The sequence below is a fragment of the Pongo abelii genome, chromosome 6 (assembly GCF_028885655.2).
Source record: "Pongo abelii isolate AG06213 chromosome 6, NHGRI_mPonAbe1-v2.0_pri, whole genome shotgun sequence".
NCBI lineage: Eukaryota > Metazoa > Chordata > Mammalia > Primates > Hominidae > Pongo > Pongo abelii.
In genome coordinates, this window is record NC_071991.2 from 59,977,047 (window position 1) to 60,000,308 (window position 23,262).

General features: G+C 39.6%; 1 pseudogene; it reads left to right on the forward strand.

The window, feature by feature from the left end:
- The first annotated feature begins 213 nt into the window (after positions 1-213).
- Positions 214-23,262, forward strand: part of LOC100451725 (large ribosomal subunit protein eL8-like) — a 28,668-nt pseudogene continuing 5,619 nt past the window's right edge.

Consider the following 23,262-nt stretch of genomic DNA (forward strand, 5'->3'; position numbering starts at 1 on the left):
ATATATAGAGAGAGATATATTCACTATATATATATATATAGTGAAACCTCTCCCTCTCTCCATTCAATTCTAGTTACCAATTCCCCTGGCCAAAGTCAACCCATGTGGCCAGGTTCTTGTGCATATTTCCAGAAATTTTCTATTGGGTATATAAGAAATTGTGTGTGTATGTAACTTATAAGAAAATATGGCTCTCTCTTCCTGCCATCTAAGATGCCAAAAGGAAAGAAGGCCAAGGGGAAGAAGGTGGCTCCGGCCCCCGCTGTCGTGAAGAAACAGGAGGTTAAGAAAGTGGTGAGTCCCCTGTTTGACAAAAGGCCTAAGAATTTTGGCATTGGACAGGACATCCAGCCCAAAAAAGACCTCACCCGCTTCATGAAATTGTCCGGCTATATCAGGTTGCAGTGGCAGAGAGTTATCCTCTGTAAGCGGCTTGAAAGTGCCTCCTGCGTGGGATTAACCTGTTCACCCAGGCCCTGCACCGCCAAACAGCTACTCAGCTGCTTCAGCTGGCCCACAACTACAGACCAGAGACAAAGCAAGAGAAGAAGCAGAGGCTGTTGGCCTGGGCTGAGAAGAAAGCTGCCAGCAAAGGGGACATCCCCACTAGGAGACCACTTGTCCTTCAAGCAGGAGTTAACACCGTCACCACCTTGGTGGAGAACAAGAAGGCTCAGCTGGTGGTGATGGCACACGATGTGGATACCATCGAGCTGGTTGTCTTCCTGCCTGCCTTATGTCGTAAAATGGGGTCTCTTCCCCTGCATTATCAAGGGGAAGGCAAGACTGGGATGTGTAGTCCACAGGAAGACCTGCACCACTGTTGCCTTCACGCAGGTGAACTCGGAAGACAAAGGAGCTTTGGCTAAGCTGGCGGAAGCTATGAGGACCAACTACAACAACAGATACAATGAAATCCACCGTCACTGGGGAGGCAATGTCCTGGGTCCCAAATCTGTGGCTCACATTGCCAAGCTTGAAAAGGCAAAGGTTAAAGAACTTACCGGCCGGGCGCAGTGGCTCACACCTGTAATCCCAGCACTTTGGGAGGCCGAGGCGGGCAGATCACGAGGTCAGGAGATCGAGACCATCCTCGCTAACATGGTGAAACCCAGTCTCTACTAAAAAGACAAAAAAATAGCCAGGCATGGTGGAGGGCGCCTGTAGTCCCAGCTACTCAGGAGGCTGAGGCAGGAGAATGGCGTGAACCAGGGAGGCGGAGCTTGCAGTGAGTCGAGATCACACCACTGCACTCCAGCCTGGGAGACAGAGTGAGATTCTATCCCAAAAAAAAAAAAAAAAAGATATATTTTGGAGGTTTCACATTAGTACATAAAATGTATCATCAATAACGAAACCCATGGGATACAACAAAAGCAGTCCTAAGAGGAAAGTTTATAACAACACATACCTACATCAAAAAAGAAGAAAGACTGTAAAATTTGTGACAGTGAAAAAAAAAATTTTTTTAAGCTGAAGATCCCAAATAAACCATCTAACATTACACCATAAGGAACTAGAAAAAGAACAAAACACACATTTTTGTTTTCTTTGAGACATGGTTTCATTCTGTCACCCAATCTGGTGTGCAGTAGTGCAACTGGCTCACTGCAGCCTCTACCTCCCAGGTTCAAGCGATCCTCCCACTTCTGTCTCCCAAATAGCTAAGACCACAGGTGTGTGCCACCATGTCCAGCTAACTTTTTATTTTTTGTAAAGACAGGGTCTTGCTGTGTTCCCCAGGCTGGTGTTGAACTCCTGGACTCAAGAGATCTTCCCACCTCACCCTCCTAAAGCACTAGGATTACAGGTGTGAGCCAGCATGCCTGGCCTAAACATGAAATTAAACAGAAGGAAGAAAACAATAAAAAGCAGAACAGAAATAAATCAAATTAAGCACAGAAAAGCCATAGAAAGAATCAACAAAACTAACAGTTTTTTGAAAAAATAAACAAAATTGACAAACCCTTAGCTAATTTAACTGAGGGAAAAAAAGAAGACTCAAATCAAAAATGAAAGTGAAGAAATTGCAATAGAGGCCTCAGAAATAAAAAGGATTATAAGAGATTATTATGAACAATTATTTGCCAACAAATTGAATAACCAGAGGAAATAAAGTCTTAGAAACCTACAACCTACTAAGACTGAGTCAGGAAGAAACAGAAAACCTGGACAGACCAATAATAAAGAGAGAGATTGGAGAAGTAATCAGAAACCTCCCAACAAAGCAAACCAGGATCTGATGGCTTCATAGCTGAATTCTACCAAACATTCCAAGAGGAATTAATACCAGTACTTCTTAAACTTTTCTGAAAAATAGAGCCCCTCTTTTTTTTTCCATCCTGGCTAACACAGTGAAACCCCATCTCTACTAAAAATACAAAAAATTAGCTGGGTGTGGCAGCATGCGCCTGTAGTCCCAGCTGCTGGGGAGGCTGAGGCAGGAGAATGGTGTGAACCCAGGAGGCAGAGATTGCAGTGAGCCAAGATCACCCCACTGTCACTCCAGCCTGGGTGACAGAGCGAGACTCCGTCTCAAAAAAAAAAAAAAAAAAAAAAAAAAAGGAAAAATAGAGCCTGAAGAAATATATTTCCAAACTCATTTTATGAGGCCTGCATCACCTTGATAACTATGCCAGACAAAGATATCACAAGAAAATAAAACTACAGACCAATTTATCTGATTAAAATTCATTCAAAAATTATCAATAAAACATTAGCAAACCCAATCCAACAAAACATCGAAACAATTATACATCATGATCAAGTGGGATTTATCCCTGGCACTCATGGCTGGTTCAATATATGCAAATCAATCAATGTCATACATAACATTAACAGAATGAAAGACAAAAATCACATGATCATCTCAACTGGTACAGAAAAAGCATTGGACAAAATCCAACATCCTTTCTTGATAGAAGCTCTCAACAGTTTAGGTATAGAAAAAAAGCTTTCAACATAATAAAGGCCACTTACAAAAAATTCACAGCTAACATTATAATCAATGGGGAATAACTAAAATATTTAGCACTAAGACCTGGTACAAGGCAAGGATACCCATTTACCTTGCCTTCTAAATACACTCCTAAAATTCAAATGGAACCATAAAAGACCCCAGACAGCCAAAACAATTCTGAAAAGGAAAAACACAGTTGGAGGCATCACACTCCTGACTTAAAACTATATTGCAAAGCTATAGAAATCAAAACAGTAGGGTACTGGCATAAAAGCAGAAACATATACTAGGAGAACAGAATAGAGAGCCCAGAAATAAATCTGAACATATACAGTCAACTAATTTCTAATGAGGACACCAACAAGACACAATGGAGAGAAGATAGTTGCTTCAGTGAATGATGCCTGGGAAAACTAGAATTCTACATGCAAAAGAACAAAATTAGACCCATATCCATCATACACCATACACCAATATCAACTCAAAATGGATAAATGACATAAATATAGAATCAGAAAGTATAAAACTCCTAGAAGAGAACATAGGGGGAAATCTCCTGGGTATTGGCCTCAGCAATAACTTTTTGTATATCACACTGAAATCTCAGACCTAAAAAGTAAAACTAAATAAATGGTATTATATCAAACTAAAAAGCTTCTGCACAGCAAAAAAAAAAAAAAAAGAAAGAAAAAGAAAAAGAAACAGCAGCCTATGGATTGGGAAAAAGTATTTGTAAACCATATATCTGATAAGGGGTTAATAACCAAAATTCATAAAAAACTCATACAACTAAATAGGTGGGAAACAAATAACCTGATTATGAACTGGGCAAAAGAGGTGAATAGTCATTTCTCCAAGGGAGAAATAAGAGTTTCCAATAGGTATATGAAAAGGTGCTCAATATCATTAATTATCATGGAACCGCAAATGAAAACCACTGTGAGATACCATTCACACCTGTTAGGACGGCCATTATCAAAAAGTCAAAAGATAACAAATGTTAGCAAGGGTGTGGAGAAGAGAAAATTTTTGTACACTATTGGGGGATTGCAGATTGGTGCAGCCATTATGGAAAAGAGTACAGAGGTTTCTAAATAAATTAAAAATAGAACTACCGCATGACCCCACAATCCCTCTTCTGGGCATGTGATATACCCAAAAGAAATAAAATTACCACCTCATAAAGATATCTATACTCCTGTGTTTATTGCAGCATTACAATAGCCAAGCTATGGAAACAACCTAAGTCTCTGTGAACAGTCAAATGGATAAAGAAACTGTGGTACACATATACAGTGGAATATTATTCTACCCTAAAATGGAATGAGATCTTGCCATTTATCACACATGGATGAACCTGGAGGACATTATACAAAGTGAAGTAAGCCAGACACAAACAGAAAAATATGACATGATCCTGATCTCACTTACATGTAGCATCAAAAAAACAAGTTAAATATACAGAGATAGAGAACAAAACAGTGGTTAACAGAGATGGGGTAGGGAGGACATGGGGAGATATAGGTCCAAAGGTACAAAATAGCAGATATGTGGGGCAAACAAGTTTAGAGATCTCATGTACAACATGAGGACTATAGGTAACAAAATTGTACTGGATATGAGATTCATGCTAAGACTATAGATTTTAGCTGCTTTTGTCAAAAAAGCAAAAGAAAATGGGTAATTATGTGAAATGGTGGATGTGTTAATTTGCTTCACTATAAGAACTTCTTTACTATATATATGTATATATAACCAAATAACATCATGTTACATGTCTTAGACATACACAATAGAATTTCTTTAAGTATCTTTATTTCTAATTGGTATTCCATTACATAGATGTAACATAATTTATTTGGTGGACATTTAAGTTATATCAAAGCTTTTCCTATTACACACAATGCTGAACTGAATACTCTGTGTGTGTTCAAGCTCTGTGAATGTGTGTGTAAAAGAAAAATTCCTAGAAGGGTAATTTCTAGGTCAAAGTGCTATACAGTCATAACTTTGATAGATATTGGTAAATTGCCCTCCATCTACACTGTACTGATTCACACTCCCTTGGAAAACATATGAGAGCCTATTTCTCCGTACCCTTCCTTTATGTGTACAACTGAATTAAGAAGTACCATATTAAATATAAACAAAAACTAACCAAGTGCAGAGGCTCACACCTATAATCCCAATGCTTTGGGAGGCCAAAGGAGAATTGCTTGAGGCCAAGAGTTCAAGACCTGCCTGAGCAATATAGTTAGACCCCATCTCTAAAAAAAATTTTTTTAATTAGCCAGGAGTTGTGGTGTGCACCTTCAGACCTAGCTACTCAGGATGCTAAGGCAGGAAGATTGCTTGTGCCCAGAAGTTCGAGGCTGCAGTGGGCTATGATCGCACCATTGTACTCCAGCATGGGCAACAGAATGAGACCCTGTCTCTATATAATAAGAATAATATAATAAAGATATAAATTTAAATATAACTTTAAGTGTTTTAAAACTAAAATATAAATTTAAAGTGTTGGGATAAAAATATATAGTATTCTAATCTTTTCTTTCCAGGCCCTATTAGGTCATCCTGTGTCGTCTTGGTTATGTCTCACCTTACTTTGGAAGCCAAAGGTTTACTAAACTGAAGAGTTTTCTGAGATCAGGGATCAGGCCTGAACAGTAGTTGTTCAAGTAACATTTATGAAATGGACAAAGTAATGACAAAAAAATGAAAGAAACCAGGCAGCCATAAAGGCAAATATATGGTACGCCTCATTGTAAGTGCATACTTTACTACCAGTATGGGTAAGAGTTGTGTCCATATGTATAGTATATATTAGTAAAGCGATATGTGTGTGACTAAAACACACACACACACACACACACACACACAGAGGACCTAATGCACAAATTCTTTTACTGAGTGTATAATCAAAATATTTTAAACATCTCTTTGCCCACATCAATAAATTTCTATCAATCTTGCTTTCTGGGAGTCAAAATCTATGATGTGCCTCTTTAGATTAAGTAGATTTTTATAAAACCTCTCCACCTGTTCTGCCAAAAACTACTCCCATCTTCAGCATATTCCACTGAAATACGTTTCACTTTGCCATCCACACTTCACATATGTCCAGTTCATTTCTGATCAGCAAAGATTTCTTAAGGTCCTACTATGTATGCTACCTTGGGGCTTCATGTGCATAATAAAAATCTTGATGTTCATAACCCCTTATCTTAACCCAGACACTTCCTTCTAGTAATTCCAAGTCTTTAGATAAACTCTTTCAACCAACTGCCAATCAATAAATACCACCCCCTGGAGTTGTCCCACCTTTCTAGACCAAACCACTGTACATCTTGCATGTACTGATTGATGTATTATGTCTCCCTAAAACATATAAAACCAAACTGTAGCCTAACCACTTTGTGCACGCATTCTCAGGACCTCCTGTGTCACAGGCATGCCCTTAACCTTGACAAAATAAACTTCTAAATTGATTGAGATCTGTCTCGAATACTTTTTGGTTTATAGCTTCAATGTTGGCAAACTGACCATATTCAGTACCTCCCTATCATTTTTCTATCTTGACATTTGATTCCATGATTATTACAAGTAAAGTGATTATGCTCGAATTTTCATCAATTATAAAATATATTGCCCATTCTCCCATCTGCTTTTTTTTCTCTTCCTTCTCTATCCACTTTGTCACATAAATGGATTGATCCTGCAAAAAAGACGTACATGGCTAATATTGTGAGATATTAATTTATAGATTTAGCCCTCCCAGTATTTCTCCTTTGCTCTTTCTTATGCTGCATGCCTCAGGGGAGGTTTGTGGTAAGGTGGAAAGTAAAGAACCAACTTTCTAGCCCTGTTTCCTAAACTATATGCCTCAGAGCAAGGATAGCATTTTTTTTTAAGAAGAAGCAGCAGAATGTCTGAAAAGAGGAGGATGGAGCAAAATATTCCTTCAAGCTGAGAGGAGCAGAAAGAAACTCTTGTGGATCCTGAAGCAGTGGGAACCAGGGCACTGGAGTGAGGCCACAGCCAGTTGGGTTTCCCATGCATCATAGAGTGAAGACATACAAATATAGAAAATTGACATCACAGTGAAAATTGCCAACTTGACTACCAGAATGGTGCTTCTGGTCACTGCACAACACCCTCCACAATCTCCATGAAATCCTGATGAGGGAGGATATACTCAAGAGTAATTGATGTAAAACCCTCCCACAGCCTGCAGGCTGACCGCTCAGAAACAAAATTAAATTTATATATAAAAAACAGATACAGTTTGTTTTTGAGCTCCTGAATTTTGTATCCTAAAAGATATACCACCTACAATGGAAATAACTGAGTTGCTCTGGATACAGAAAGTCAAGATTGTGTCTTGGTGCTATTATTTTCCTCCATGGCATAGGAGACAATGTGGATAGTCCTGATGTGGAATTAAGCAATGAATAATGATGCTTGCATTTTCCATATCAGGGAATCGAAAATTATTTCCTTCTTACTTTACCCATGACCTGCATCGGATAAGATGCTTTTGTTATAGCTTTCCATTTTAGTCAGATTTGCTGACAATAATGTTGATAATTTGCCTAGCTACTCTTAAATTTGCCATTTTCCTCATTGGAGCACCTATTCACCAAAGGCTGTTAGTTTAATAATTAGTGGCCCGTTCTTGACCCTGACGTGGCCATTCATTTATCTTTTAGAATAGTTTAAATGTTTTGAGATAAATGGTTTTCTTTTCCTTTTCTGACATCTGATCTTTATCTTTCTTGCAGAGAATTGCCTTTCCAAAAAGACAAATCACCCTAACATATGTCAGAAGAATAGCACTTTTTGGTTGTTATTGTTTTGCTTTCTTTTATTTTGGACATCAGGTGCTTGCAGACAGTTGGGTTACTTGTACTCCTGAATTCAGGGCTTGCTATCATGCCCCTCTCATTTTATTTTATTTCCTTTATCACTGACTACCACTTCCATTCCCTCTTTCCCCCATAGGCTCTAAATGGATTCAATATAAGTCTTCAAATATGCGTGCATCCTCTATGTGTGTGTGTTTAATTCAACTCAGTGATACAGTGCTTTAGATCTCATTCTGTTTCTTACTGTTTCAGTCAACATTGTTTTCTATCTATCCACGGTGCAATATGCACAGTTAGAAAAACAGAAACCAAACTAGGCATTTCAGCAGAGATAATTTAATACAGAAAACTGGTTATACAGATGTTAGAGGCCTGAGAGAAAAGCAAAAAGAGGATATAGGAAATCAAAAATAATAATGACAGTAAGCAGATAACACCCATACAGCTGGGGAAGCAGAGGAAAAACTAGAAATTAGCAAATCCTAGAAGCTCAGAGAAGATGCATGGAGCTTGGATTCAGACCTCTTGGGGTGGAGAGCCTCAAACGTAGAGTAAGACTCCAGGAGCCCGAGAGGAGAACAGCTGCCGGGGTGCAAGTGCTAAGCAGAGATTCTGGACACTTAACAGTACTGAGGTGACAGTGTAGTTCAGGCCCAGCCAGAGGAACTTTGATGAACATCCTGACCCTTTAGTTGAGATCCTTTTGTAAAAGGCCATGTCCTAGAAGTGGGGGCAAAACTGAAAAAAACCCACCCTAAAACCTAAAAAGAAGCCTCAACAGAATCAAAGCAATGTGCCGGTGATTTAACTGCTGCCAAAACAAAACTCAGCACTTTTTAGAGGATCATAGCATAATCCAAAGCTTCTACAGTCTATATCAATAATATTTGCAGTACAATTTTAAAAAACTTTTAGACATGCAAAGAAGAAAAACGTGTCTGATAAGAGATAAAGCAGTCAATGAAGCAGACCCAGGAACAATCCATATATCAGGTATTAAAATAACTGTGATTAATAGCTTTTAAATAAATTAGACTCCTAGTTCCTGCTCTGACATGTGAAGTGCGTAAAAGGTGTCATTCCTGTTCTTACAATAACAGGAAAAAAAAGCTGAAAAAATGGAAAATCAATGAGTTATCTTAGACCCATTAGACAACTGAGGCAACAGAGAAAACCACCATCCTGAAATCTAAAGAGACATTTGAATACAAAAACACACATACACACAAACATAACTAAGATTATGTTTACCTGGAGCAGAAGCCACTGGAGCTATAAACTGGTAGTAACGCACAAGGAGTAATTTTGACAAACTGTTGAGAGCTGAGTGTAGATTAGCATAAGAGTGAAAAATTCCTGGGGGCTACAGTCTGAGACATAACCTTTTGTAAATTTTACTTCCTCAAACCCAACCGAGTTCTTACAGTCAACAGTCAAGAAAGATCCCATTGTGGCTATAGCAGGAGAAGGGGAATTATAACCATTTATAACCATATGCCCAGATCCTTGTCTAGGATTTCTGTCTCACCTACTCGGGGGAGGAGAGTTATGGCTAAGTAATACTCGTGAAGGACATTGTCCAGGAACACAGGCCTACTATAAAAATGAAATTTAATTATAATATTATAGATAACTTCCCCTCCCCTACACCTTACCACCATATCAACAGCCTCCAGTATAATAACAATGAATTATATCTGAAAGAGCTGCAAGGTGCAGATTCTATTTAAGAAGGCATTCTGGCCGGGTGTGGTGGCTCACACCTGTAATCCCAGCACTTTGGGAGGCTGAGGCGGTCAGATCGCTTTAGCCCAGGAGTTCAAGACCAACCTGGGCAACATAACGAAACCCCATCTCCATTAAAAGTATAAAAATTAGCCAGGCATGGTGGCACATGCCTGCAGTCCCAGCTAGTAGGGAGGCTGAGGTGGTAAGATCCCTTGAGCCCAGGAGGTTGAGGCTGCAGTGAGCTGAGATTGCACCACTGCACTCCAGCCTTGGCAACAGAGCAAGATGCTGTCAAAAAAAAAAAAAAAAAAAAAAAAAAAAAAAAAAAAAAAGAGGGAGTTCTTAGAGAAGCCCAAAGACAACAGAGGAGAAATCACGGACACTGGAGTAATTTGAAGCCTCTGGTACCTACAGCTACAGAAGTATTAAATACAACCCAACTATTAGCCAGATTAACAAAGAACTTCACGATAAAGACCTATTTAACCTCAATTCCTATTATCCAACCTAACATAGCTAGCTTTAAACAAAAAATTACAAGACATGTCAAAAGAAAGAAAAAAAACACAGTCTGAAAAGACAAAACAAGCATCAGAACCAGACTCAGATATGACACAGACTTCGGAATTATCATATAGGGAATTTTAAATAACTATGATTAATACGTCAAGGGCTCTAATGAAAAAAGTAGACAACATGAAAAGCAGATGTAAGCAGAGATGTAATTTAATCTAAGCAGAGAGAGAGAGAAACTCTAAGAAAGAAACAAAAAAGAAATGCTAGCAAAAAAAAAAATAAAAACCACTGTAACAGAAATGAAGAATGACCTTGATGGGCTCACTAGTACACTGGAGATGAATAAGGAACAACCAGTGGGTTTGAAGACAGGTCAACAAAAACTTCCCAAACTGAAATGCAAAGAGAAAAAATAATAGGAAAAAAAACAGAATAGAACATCCAAAAACATGGGATAATTTCAAAAGGTGAAATATATGCATAATTGAATAACAGAAGAAAAAAGAGAGAATGGAGCAGAAGAAATATTTGAAATAATCATAGTCAAGAACTTTCCAAAATGAACGACAGACACCAAACCACAGATCCAGGAAGTTCAGAGAACATCAAGCAGTACCCAAAAAGTCTACACCTAGGCATCGCATACTCAAACTGCCAAAAACCAAACACTTGAAAAGAGCCAGGGGAAGACAAATAAATTTTTAATGGGCAGAACGAATAAAAACATGGAGTATTTTAAAACATAATTTAAATCTATAAAAAAAATCAAATGATAAACTGCAAAATATGAAATCTGAAATTTAAAATCCTTTGGATGGCGCTTAACAGCCAACTAAACTCAGCAGAAGATAGCATGAGTAAACTTCAAGCAGATCAATAGACAGTATTGAAACAAGAGCAGAGATTAAAAATAATGAAAATAGAACAGAACAGAAGAGAAATGTGAGACACAGTCAGAAGATCTCCAAAGGGTAGGAGAGAATTTGATAAAGCCAGTACTTACAGAAATCCTGGCTGAGAATAATCCAAAACTGATTAACTACATCAATCTAGAGAGTCAAGAAGTTTGAAGAACCCTAAGCAGGAAAAATAAAAACAGACCTACACCTATGCACATTATAATCAAAGTGGAGAAAAACAAAGTTAGAGAGAAAATCTTAAAAGTAGGCTGGGCATGGTGGCTCACGCCTATAATCCCAGCACTTTGGGAGGCTGAGGCAGGTGGATCACCCGAAGTCAGGAGTTCAAGAGCAGCCTGGCCAACATGGCGAAACCCTGTCTCTACTGAAAACACAAAAATTAGCTAGGCATGGTGGTGTGCTCCTGTAATCCCAGCTACTCTGGAGTCTGAGACAGGAGAATTGCTTGAACCCAGGAGGCAGGGGTTGCAGCGAGCCAAGATCGCGCCATTACACTCCAGCCTGGGTCACAGAGTGAGACTCTGTTAAAAATTACATGTTATCTTCAGTGGGAAAATGCAAATTACAGTTAACTTCTCAACAGAAACAATGGAAGCCAGAAGACAATGAAGAGACACCTTAATGTTTAGAAACAGTCAACCTATACAGTGAAAACATCTTTCAAAAATGAAGGCAGGCTCCACGCCTGTAATCCTAGCACTTTGGGAGGCGAAGGCTGGTGGACGGCTTGAGCCCAGGAGTTTGAGAGCAGCCTGGCCAACATAGTGAAATCCCATTTCTACAAAAAACCCAAAAATTAGCCAGGCATAGCAGCACACACCTGTAGTCCCAGCTACTCAGGAGGCTGAGGTGGGAGAATCACATGAGCCTGGAAGGTTGAGGTTGCAGTGATCCCAGACTGTGCCACTGCATTCCAGCCTGAGCGTTGAAGTGAGACCCTGTCTCAGTAAAAGAAGAAGAGAAGAAAGAAGAGGAGGGGGAGGAGGAGGAAGGAGGAAAGAAGAGGAAGAGGAGGAGGAAAGAAGAGGAAGGAGAAGAAGAAGAAAGTGGCAAAGTAAATAAGTTGTCAGACATTCTCAGACAAACAAAGGCTTAAAGAGCTCTTCACCATTGTGCTTACTCTACAAGGAATACTAAATTCTTCAGGCTAAAAGATCATGTTCCTAGATGGAAGCATGGAAATGCAAGAGGGACTACATGCCAGAAAAGGAAAGTATGTGGGTAAATCTAAAATTATTGATCATTTAAAGAAACAATAATAGCAATGTCATGTGAGCTGTACAACAGAAGTCAAATCAATGACAGCAATAGCAAACAAGGTGAGGTCGAAGGCAAATGGAATTAAACTTTTGTAAATTTTCCGCATTGTTCGGGATGCAGGAAAAGCACTAATTACTAATGTAAACAAACTGTAATAAAGATATGTTTTGGAACTTATTTTGCAGCCACTAACAAAATGACACTAAAAGATATAATAAAAGGTTAATGGAGGAGATAAATTGAATAACACAACCTTGATTAATACAAACGGCAGCAAAATAGGCATAAAGGAATACAAAAGAGATGAGATAGAAAACTAAGAGCAAGATAGTAGACCTAAAAGTATCACTTTGGCTTCTGAGTGGAATACAGTCTGTAGATGGCAAGAAAGGAAGCAAGAAGACTAGTTAGAAGACTTTAAAAATAACACAGAATAGATAATGGAAGTTGGATCAGGTTGGCATTGTCAGAGGTTGTGCAAAGTGGCCAGATTCTGAACGTATTTTGAAGGTAGAATTAATAGGACATGCTATAAATTGGATGAGGGATATGAGAAAAAGAGAGGTGCTGAGGATAACTCCAAAGTTTTCTACTTGAATAACTAAAAAGATAGAATGTGAATCTGAAAGAAATTTAACGGAATGGTCAAGAATAGAATCTATCCATGAGTGTGAACCAAATGGTACTATTATGCTGTGGGCTATTATTTTGAAAGAAATCAAAGCTTTGTTAAACACAAAAACATATCAAAGACATTTGAAATTGATAGAATTTTTTAACATTTTATAATATTAATAAATAAACCAAACTACAAAAAATAAAAATAAAAAAAGGAATTTCCAGCATTCCCTATTCCCAAGACTCAACAAGAGCTGACTTGCTCCTTCCAATGGCAAATACTCAACTCAATGCAACGGATTTATTAAGCACCTACAGACGTGTTTCCAGAGTTACTTACCTCATTGGCATTAACTGCAAAGATAAAACATCCAACCAATTGTTCTTTTGGTGGACATTTAAGTGCCTGTTAGGTACCAAGCACTAATCATAGGCATTTGAAACCCAAAATGAATAGAAAAACACAGTTCCTGCTTTCTAGGTACTCCTGGATAAACTCCATATAAACTGGCCTGCAGCCAGGAGTGGTGGCTCACACCTGTAATCCCAGTATTGTGGGAGGCAGAGGTGGGTGGATCACCTGAGGTCTGGAGCTTGAGCCCAGCCTGGCCAACATGGTGAAACCCCGTCTCTACTAAAAATACAAAAATTAGCGGGGCGTGATGGTGGGCGCCTGTAATCCCAGCTACTCAGGAGGCTGAGGCAGGAGAATCACTTGGACCCAGGAGGCAGAGTTGCAGTGAGCTGAGAACACACCACCGCACTGTAGTCTGGAAGACAGAGCAAGACTCCATCTCAAATAAATAAATAAATAAACAGGGCTGCTCATGTCACAAGGGGGAAGACAAGAGAGAATATTTAAATTTCCAAAGAGAGGAAAGGAAAATCAGGATAACAGAGTGGACAAGAGCACAGCTTTGATGCCCAGACAAACCTGGACCATTTTTCTCACATGTCACATGTTAATAATATCTATCTCACAGGGCTGTTATAGAATTTAAAACTACATACACTTACACACATTTACAGACATATAATTGTATCACAGCACCTGGCACGTAATATACATTAAATAAATTATCATTATTATTATGGTGTGTGAGTAATCTGTTTATTGGCTCTCGGCTCCAAATCAACTCTTCTTCACCCTGCTTTGTGAGACTCTGCAAACCTTTCTCCTTTCTCAGCTGGCAGAATTTTAAGCTTCACCAAAAGACAGCACTGGAGTGACCTTAAAAGGCAAAGATAACAGGAAGACACCTCAGCTTCAGGTTCTTGTCTTCTAATGTTTTTATTATTACTATTATTATTATTATTATTATTCAGCATGGGAGCCCAGTGGCCTCATGTTGAGTTCCAGCTCTGCCCTCAGGCCACTCCCTCCACCAGCAGCCATATCCACCAGCAATGGCAAGCCACATCTACAGACCAGTTCTGCTCAGCTCACACCCTCCAACAAGAGTGGACCACTTCTCCACTTCTAGGGACTACCGCCACCTGCACCCTGGCAAGTTTTTTCTCCATCTGAAGGCTTGGAAGTCATGCTGTCTTCCAAGAAGTTTGCATCTCAGCCTTGGTTGAGGCGGGGAGACCCTTCTGGTCCTGTTTCTTTATTGTTTACTCTACCTCAGCCTACAAGTTATAGCTCCTTAAAGTCCTCTTTGGTCCCTCTGAGTAGTTAAGCACTTTCCTCTAGTAAACAAGCCTTAACTTATTAAATTTGTCCTGTTCAAATAATGGGTGTGGTTTCTGTCTCCTTGCTGAACACAGACTGATACATAAGGTTTACCAAAGAGAATAAAACTTGGTATGAATGAATAGCAGGTGGAAAGGTATGCAGAAAAGAAAAAGGCTGTCAGGAAATTGCAAGTAGGTAATTCAATAGAACTGGAGGGTGGGCTGTGGGTGGGACAGGGCTGATGAAGACAGATCTGATTCTGAAGGAATTTTTTTAAGTTATGAATTCTGCTTTAATTCTGTAAACAGGGATCCATGGTGGATTTCAAGCAAGATTCATGACAGATTCGCATTTTAGAAAAATCTCCTGGGTGGCAGTGTAAGAATAACAGGATGAGTATAAAACTTAGACGTAGGCAGAGCAGTAAAAGAATACTGACTGACATTTCTAGAACTCACGAACACCTCCAGTTGCCTCTATTCCCAGGACACAGGAACATTACACTTCCCAGCTTGTTAATGTTATGCATGGCCCCCTAATTTCCTTTGGCTGCTGAATTATGAAGAAACTGATGTGAATTACTTATGAGTCAAAGCAGTTAAGAACCGGTGCTTAATTATCCATGCTCCCTTCTTCTGCTGATACAAACCCTGAAGCCTCATATTGAGAAGACAGTTAGGAGACAGTGGACTCCCCACCAACCTGGGCCCTGAATGACAAAATATGACAATACACAGCCCCTTGCTGTCTCGGTTTAAGGAGCATAAGGAGAAACAACCCACTGGGATTTTAGGCCACTTAGATTTGGGGCTACATGTTCCTGCACTATGAACTTGTCTATCCTGACTCCATGCAGAGACTTTCTTCTCTCTCTTTTCAGCCAGAATAATAGTTAAACATGGAGTTTGTGACATAGATGACAAACTCTTGGATGAATACACTGAAGTGTCCCTAAGGTTAATACAGAGTTCTGTGTCTCTCAATCTGGAAACCAGTCTTGAAAGAATAAACACCAACTGCCTGGCACTTCACAGCCTCGATTCAACCATGGTTGTCATCATTTGCCATCACATCAGTTCACACAAAGATCAAATACTGGTGATCCACAACAGCTTAAAATCATCTTCTATATGTATACATATAAATATGTATGTTTTTTCTGTACACTATTGTTATTAGGAGAAGAATTTTACAGACAGCTTTAACTTCAAGAGAGCAAAAAAACATCCAAGCTGAGTATTGTCAAAAGAATTTCCCCCATAGCTCTCAAACACTGTCCTCAGATCACTGCTATTCAAATTGTGGTCTCTGTCCAGTAATAAATACAGATCCATGACCAGATAAGTAAAGAAATTGAGCTGACTTGGTGGCCGGGCACAGTGGCTCACGCTTACAATCCCAGCACTTTGGGAGGCCGAGGCAGGGGGATCACTTGAGGCCAGGAGTTCGAAACCAGCCTGGTCAACGTGGCAAAACCCTGTCTCTACTAAAAATACAAAAATTAGCCAGATGTGGTGGCTCAGGAGGCTGAGGCAGGAGAATCACTTGAACCCGGGAGGCGGAGGTTGCAGTGAGCAGAGGTCGTGCCATTACACTCCAGCCTGGGAGACAAGAGCAAAACTCTGTCACCAAAAATAAAAATAAAAAACTATTGGCCATCATCTCTTCAAACTGTTTATGTTGTCCCACAGCTTTGGTGCCCTATTTTTTTTGTTTTGTTTTGTTTTCACTCTTTTCTTTGTGTCTCAGTTTAGGTTATTTATTTATTTATTTATTTATTGTTTTGAGACAAGGTCTCACTCTGTCACAGTTTAGGTAATTTCAATCAACCTTCACATTCACTGCTTTGTTCTTCAGTTGTGTTTCACAGAGCAGGAGCACCATCATCTCAGACAAACACCGTCACTTTAAATTCCAGCTCCCTTTCTAGCCTCATGCATTTCAAGGAAATCATTTCTCTTCTAACTACAATCAGCCAGAAAGAGCAAACAGTAAAACACAAATAACACAGCTTCGGCACAGAGGAAAGTAGGGGAGTCTCTTGGGTAACTGCCAAACTTCACTCTCATACAATAGGCCCAGTAAAACAGTGGGCCTTAATAAGCACATTCCTTTCCCTTCAGGTGCACTAAGATAGGTAAGCTAAATGCAAACTCAGGAGGTATGCCTGCAGCTGCAAAAAAAAAAAAAAAAGTGTGGAAACAAACACACAACTCTCCCTCCCAAATAAACACAACAAAAAAACACAAAAGCATCCAAGCCTCCAATAAACTCTCTTACCCTAAATCCTTAAACACTCTTAGTCTGTAAAAAAATGTGCCTCTACCCTAACTCAGCCAAAAGCCCCTCTCAGGTTTGTTTTCTCTAAAATAAACCTGTCCTTAACTGCCAAGCCACCTTTTGTGTTTCTTTCCTCTTTCTTTAATTCTTACAGGGTTGAGTCTACTGATAGGCCTGTCAAATGCATACTTCATCTCTGCTACCATCACTTTTTTTTTCTTCTGGCATTCCCATTAGACTCTTCCTTACAGCTTGCATCTCTCTGTTGACATTCCCCATCTATTCATGCATGTGGTCTACCTGAGTCTGTCTCTGTTGATTGATTTTTCTCCTGACAGTGGGTTGTTTTTAGTTGCTCTTGTGTGTCCTGTGATCTTTGATTGAATGTTTGATATGTGTAAGACAGTAGAGACTGAAGCAAGAAGTATTTATGCCTGGAAATGGGCATGCCTTTCCTTCTACTACCTGCTGATGTGAGGAGTTGAGTTGATCTACTGATGAGTTGAACTGGGTCTGTGTTTTGCTGTTGCCATTTTAGTTCAACGCACCACTGGCTTCAAATCCCCCTAGTGCTACTGCATCCCTGGATAAGGGCTGGGCTCACAATATTCATGCTCCACCCTCAGATTTACACCTTCCCCATGTGCTCATCCATATTTTTTGGCCATCCCTTGCTGTAGACAACTATTACTTGTTACCTGGTGCTTGCTGACCTGATGTGGGGTCAGGGCCACTGTCTGTTGTTTTGTTCCAGTCTCAGTGTGAGGCAGGCCCAGTGTTCCAGGGCCCAGAGAATGAGGCTTTTTATTCATCCTTTCTTCCCCAGGAGGAGGGGCACTCTAAAGGACTGGGACAATTTCCTGCCCGCAATTGCCATGGGCGTTTTTCTTTTCCTTCCCAATGTGAACCCCAAAAATCTGAGGTATGTCTCAGTTAATTTGGAAAGCTTATTTTGCCAAGGTTGACGACGAGCACCCATGACACAGCCTCAGGAGGTTCTGATGACATGTGCCAAGGTGGTAGGGACACCACTTTGTTTTATACATTTTAGGGAGACTTGAGACATAAATCAATATGTGTAAGAGGTACATTGGTTCAGTCTGGAAAGGTGGGACAACTCAAGATGAAAATGGGACAACCCAAAGCAGGGAGGGGGCTTCCAGGTCATAGGAATATAAGAGACAAATGGTTGCATTCTTTTGAGTTTATGGTTAGCCTCCCCAAATAAGGCAACCAGATATGCATTCATGTCAGTGAGCAGAGGGGTGACTTTGAACAGAATGGGAGGCAGGTTTCCACTGAGCAGTTCCAAGCTTGACTTTTCCTTTTAGCTTAGTAATTCTGGGGCACCAAGATTTATTTACCTTTCACACCACCAACCTCAGTGGGATTTTCCTGCAGCCTGAGGCCAGCAGGGTTTTCTGCCCTTTCCCCAGAAGGTATGGCTTTTGTTTGTTCCGGAAGAATAGTCTGGAAGAGCTTTGTGCATTTCCTGCAGTGGCAGCTGCTCCCCTGCCCCAGGCTGGCACTGTTGTGGGAGGCTATCTCTGGTCTCCCACTCTTTGCCCAATACATTCATGTGTGAGGGGGGCTCAGTGGCCGTCTATAGAGAAACACCTGCAAGCGAGTGTGAACTCTGCTTGTCCAAAGATCCCAGGAGGTCCACACTTTCAGGCTGACTCACACACAACCTTCAGTGATTCTTTAAAGGCATCGACTGAGCCAGTCTTCTCCACCTGTGTGGCAGGGCTGTCTCCTTCTCATGCTTGGCCACAGACAGCAGTGTTCACACCTCCTCTCCTCAGAGGCTCCTGCCTTCCTTCAACCTCAGGCTGAATGGTTGCCCTGTGACTTCAGCTTCTGATGGGTTCAGGGAAAGGTATGATCTTATAGATTATCTGTTGTTTTACTGCTACCGGAGGAGTGAGGCCCATTCTGATTTTCTACTTCCTAGGTGGCAAATGGAAGCCAGAGTAATGTTTGCAAACATCAGTCAGATCACATCTCCTCATTGCTGAAAATCATGCTGAACACAATCAGAATGAAATCTCCATTTGGTGCAGGGGGGCTTTCAAGCTCCACATGGCCTGGCCCTAGTGTCCTCTCAACCTCAGCCCTCCTGACTCTCCAGGGCCCACTGTCCCCGGCCATATGAAGTTCATTCTCAGAGAAGTCCTCCGCTTCTCATTCCTGCCTGAGAGCTTTGCCTGGCTTTTCCCTCTGCCAGGAATGCTATTTCCTCCATTCTCACTCAGGTCAGAGGGGATGTTCCTTATCCTACAATCCTCAGTTCAAAGGTTACCCTCTCTGACAGCCCTCCCCTCTTTCCAAAGTTTCCCCTGTCCCTGATCCCATAAAAGTTCAAACATCTTACCACATTACATATGATTTTGGAAGCTTCTCAAAATTTATTTTTGGAATAAAGGAGATGGATGAGGATGAGATTTCTCCCAGCCATATTTATTTGGTCCTCAATATTTTGCTCAAATTATCCAGGTTGGTAGTTCTCAATCTTAGCTGAAACAACAGTGTCCACCTGCCGACGGTGAAGGCCCATGATAGGCTGTTCTGGGCACCTGGAGGCAGATGGGGTCAGGGACTGGACATCTTTATAGGATCAGCCTCCTGAGATCATTCAGGGACCACGAAGATATCCAGCTTTCTGTATGAAGCAAGACATCTGGTGAGTGCTCTATTCTACTTCGGTCCTCACTCACTCTCACCAGTGAAGCTGCCTTAGGAACAACACCAGCCAAGCAAGGAGGGTGTTTGGTTTGGGGAAAAAATGATCTATTGACTCCAAAGCAGCCTCTGTGCTAGTGGAGACTCCATCTCAAGAGGAGGGATGGCAGACTCCACAATTCCCAGCTGTCAATACAGGAAGGGTCTTCGTTTTCCTGGGTCACTGAAAAAGAACAAGAGAACTCTGGGGCCTTGGTCCTGGAGAAGACTCAGGGGGACCGTCCCTCCCAGAACAACACTCTGGAAAAAGGTTGTGGAGTTGTTTTTATCTATAAATGTCCTTATCTGATAGTTCAGGATTTCTTGCTTTTTAGGGTTTCACTAAAGTTTTAGGTTACTAAGAATAAAAATTCCAAAAATTTAACACATACTTCTGTATACAAAACGTGCTAGAAAGGGTTATGCTATTAGGGAAAAAAAGAATAATTTTGTCTAATTCAGAAGTTATCTGAAAGTTAGTTCAAATTACAGATTTGAAAATGTTATTTATGAAACAATGTAGTAAGGAATCATTAAGTAGGGGAGAAAGATGCAAAAAAAGTTTAAATAATAAAATATTCTTTAAAACCTGATAGAGAATTGGAGACATTTGGCTAATTAACATTTTCATTGTTAAAGCCAAGTCTTGATTAAAGTAAAATAAGAAGTATTGTAAAGAAATGAATCAGCAGTTTGGCAATTCTTTTTTAAATATAGTTAAGCATGAAGCTGGGTTTAGTGTGGAGCCAAATTTCACATACATGCTTGCATTACTTCACACTGTTTACCGTTTTGCTTGGATAGTGCTAGAGTACTTACTGGTCATGTGCCTAAAGTGAATTTCTTAATTGCACAGAATTTATAATAATATTGATGAACTTAAGGATATTAAATTGTGTCAGGAATAAAATATGTAATATGTGGGTTTTGGGGATCAGTAACACTGTAGCCTCCAAGGTATATTGAGTAGGAAAATTTGGAGTTGGTCTCCTGTTTTTTGTTTCTGCTTCTAGTTTTCATTCATTTGCTGTTTATTCTCCTCTAGCTTTGTGGGTATGTATATGTGTACGCATATATATAAAACCATGATTTTTTTTTAGTTCCTGGTGGAAGGCTTTTACTTGGTTCTGTGAATAGTTATTTTGTTTCCTACGCATTTCTAGCAAATCATTATTTGTTCCATTTATCTGGAATTTCTACACTGCCTTTGTTGGGCCACAGGAGTTAATGGAGCACACCAGCTTTCTATCCTTAAACTAATTTTTTGAATTCTAGGCTCCCTCATACTTTAAGTGTGTTGAGTATACTCTAATAAATAGAATTTGAGTCACATTTCTCTCTCTCTCTCTGCCTAATTTCTCCAAAATTTGTACTATTTGTGAATATTCTTAATTCATGGCAATGTGTTTGTTTGCATACAGTCAAGCGGGGTCAACTAGGGCCGCTCAGGGAGAGAGAACCCAGAAACGTGGCATGCTGGCAAAAGGGTAAGAATTTCTTACCAGCCAGTCACTGGCCTCTTTCTTTCTGTACAAACTGGTTAAATAAATAGTAAAAGTCACTGTTTATCTTCTCTGTAAAGTTTTAATTAATACAAAAGAGCTTTAATTAATTGGTTTAATAATAATAAGAGCGTAAATCAAATATTTTGTCAGAAAAGTTAAAAATGTAATGCCTTTTATTTAGTTCATGTGACTTGTGTAATCTTTGGGAAATGAAGACAGTCTTAAAGATTATTGGTAAAATACAAATGTCTTCCAAATGTAACATGTGGCCTAAGTTATGTTCAAATATTAGGTTTGCTAAATGCTTTAAGGTCATAAACTCCTTCTTTAGCTTTTGAAAATTGTTTAACTTCTCTGCTTTCCCCCAGGTAAGGCCTGAGGACATGTGGAGGTGGCCACACCCCTAGCTAATGCTGGAAATAGTCAAACCTTATCAGAACATAACTAACCAGGTTTTACATTAAAATTAAAATTGCTGAGAGTCACCATTATAACATGTAATTAAGACTACTAGAAACAGTTTTACATGCAAGGTGTGTAAGAACAGTAGAATTTTTTTTTGTAAAAGATTATAAAAGGTTTTTGCTTCTTTAAAATTTCTGAGTTATCATTTTGGCAAAATAAATAATTTATGATAATCTGGAATTCCAAAATCAAACTTCAGTTTTAAAATTTTCTTTCCTGATGCCTAGCTTTTTGAATGGATCAGAGGGCCCTTGAAAACATCTGGAAAAGAAGTAAACAAGATTATTTGACACGTTTAGGTATATGGGATTGCCAAAATGATGTTCAATCTTCTTTAGGTTATATTTTTGTAAATAATACTAATATATATTCCAAAATTGTATGAGATTTCTAAAATTCTAATGTGTAAGTATATGCTATCAATTATAATTATGGTTATTATGTTAAGTTACTGTAAACCACAGAAATAACCAAATTTCCTTATATAAAGCTACTAACCCAAGTAGAACAAAAAAAAAATTAAATGCCAAGAAAAGTCAGATTCTCATGTTAAACCAGCTGATACTGAAATTGTTTAGATATACAATTTGAATAAACTTCACAGTCTAAGTCAAATTACTTTTGATAACTCATCAGTTGTCAGTGCTATGCACCTAATTTAGAAAAACAACTGGTATTCGAGAGCATATATCGTCTAATGTTAATAAGCATGGACTCATGGAGAACTAGGATGACCACCTTGTCCTTCTTGAGTCTTTAAAGTTTTTATTATTAAAAGTTCTGCATTCCACGACTCATCATGGAAAAGATAAACTAATCCAAAGTGAATACATTCATGTAGTAACTTACAAATTACTAAAACAGTGTATAACCAATGTCTGGCTCTATATTCGTGGGAAAACAATTAAAGCTTCAGGTACATTTGGTCACCTGGTGGGCCATTTGAACATTTCATAAAGGGATTTCACTCAACTGTTATTTTCAGTGCATGTTTTCTGGTTGTATAAAAGCTTTCCTGGCCAGGCACAGTGGCTCATGCCTGTAATCCCAGCACTTTGGGAGGCTGAGGCAGGTGGATCACCTGAGGTCAGGAGTTCAAGACCAGCCTGGCCAAAATGGCGAAATCCTGCCTCTACTAAAAATACAAAAAGTTAGCCAGCCATAGTGGCGGGTGCCTGTAATCCCAGCTACTCAGAAGGATGAGGCAGGAGAATCACTTGAACCTAGGAGGCAGAGGTTGCAGTGAGCCGAGATCATACCATTGCATTCCAGCCTGGGTGACACAGCAAGACTCTGTTTCCAAAAAAAAAAAAAAGCTTTCCCATGCCAGAGGGCTGACGTTATCACAGTAGATTATTATGCTACAGAGTAGTTTCACTAGGTAAAGAAAACTTTTTATGGTTTGGATCTTCTGAGAAAGTCAAAGAAAAACTGTCCTTGCCATCCACACTATTACAAAACTTCAGGACCTTGAACTTTGGGTTCATAATCTCACAACAGAGAAGGGTCCCTCATCACTCTTGGAACTGTACACCCATTGAAATCCTTAAGGTAAAACTAACCAGGAAAGTTTCTCCCCAGAAGAAGATGGCATCTTGATGTGAACAGCTTTTTCCACGTTCACAGATTAAGACTTCTATTATCATGAAACTCTAATCTTTGAATATTTTTTCTTGCTAATGCCTCTATAAACAATAGAAGTGGAAAGGGGGTCAGTCTGTTATGTGCACTTATGGGGTATACTTTT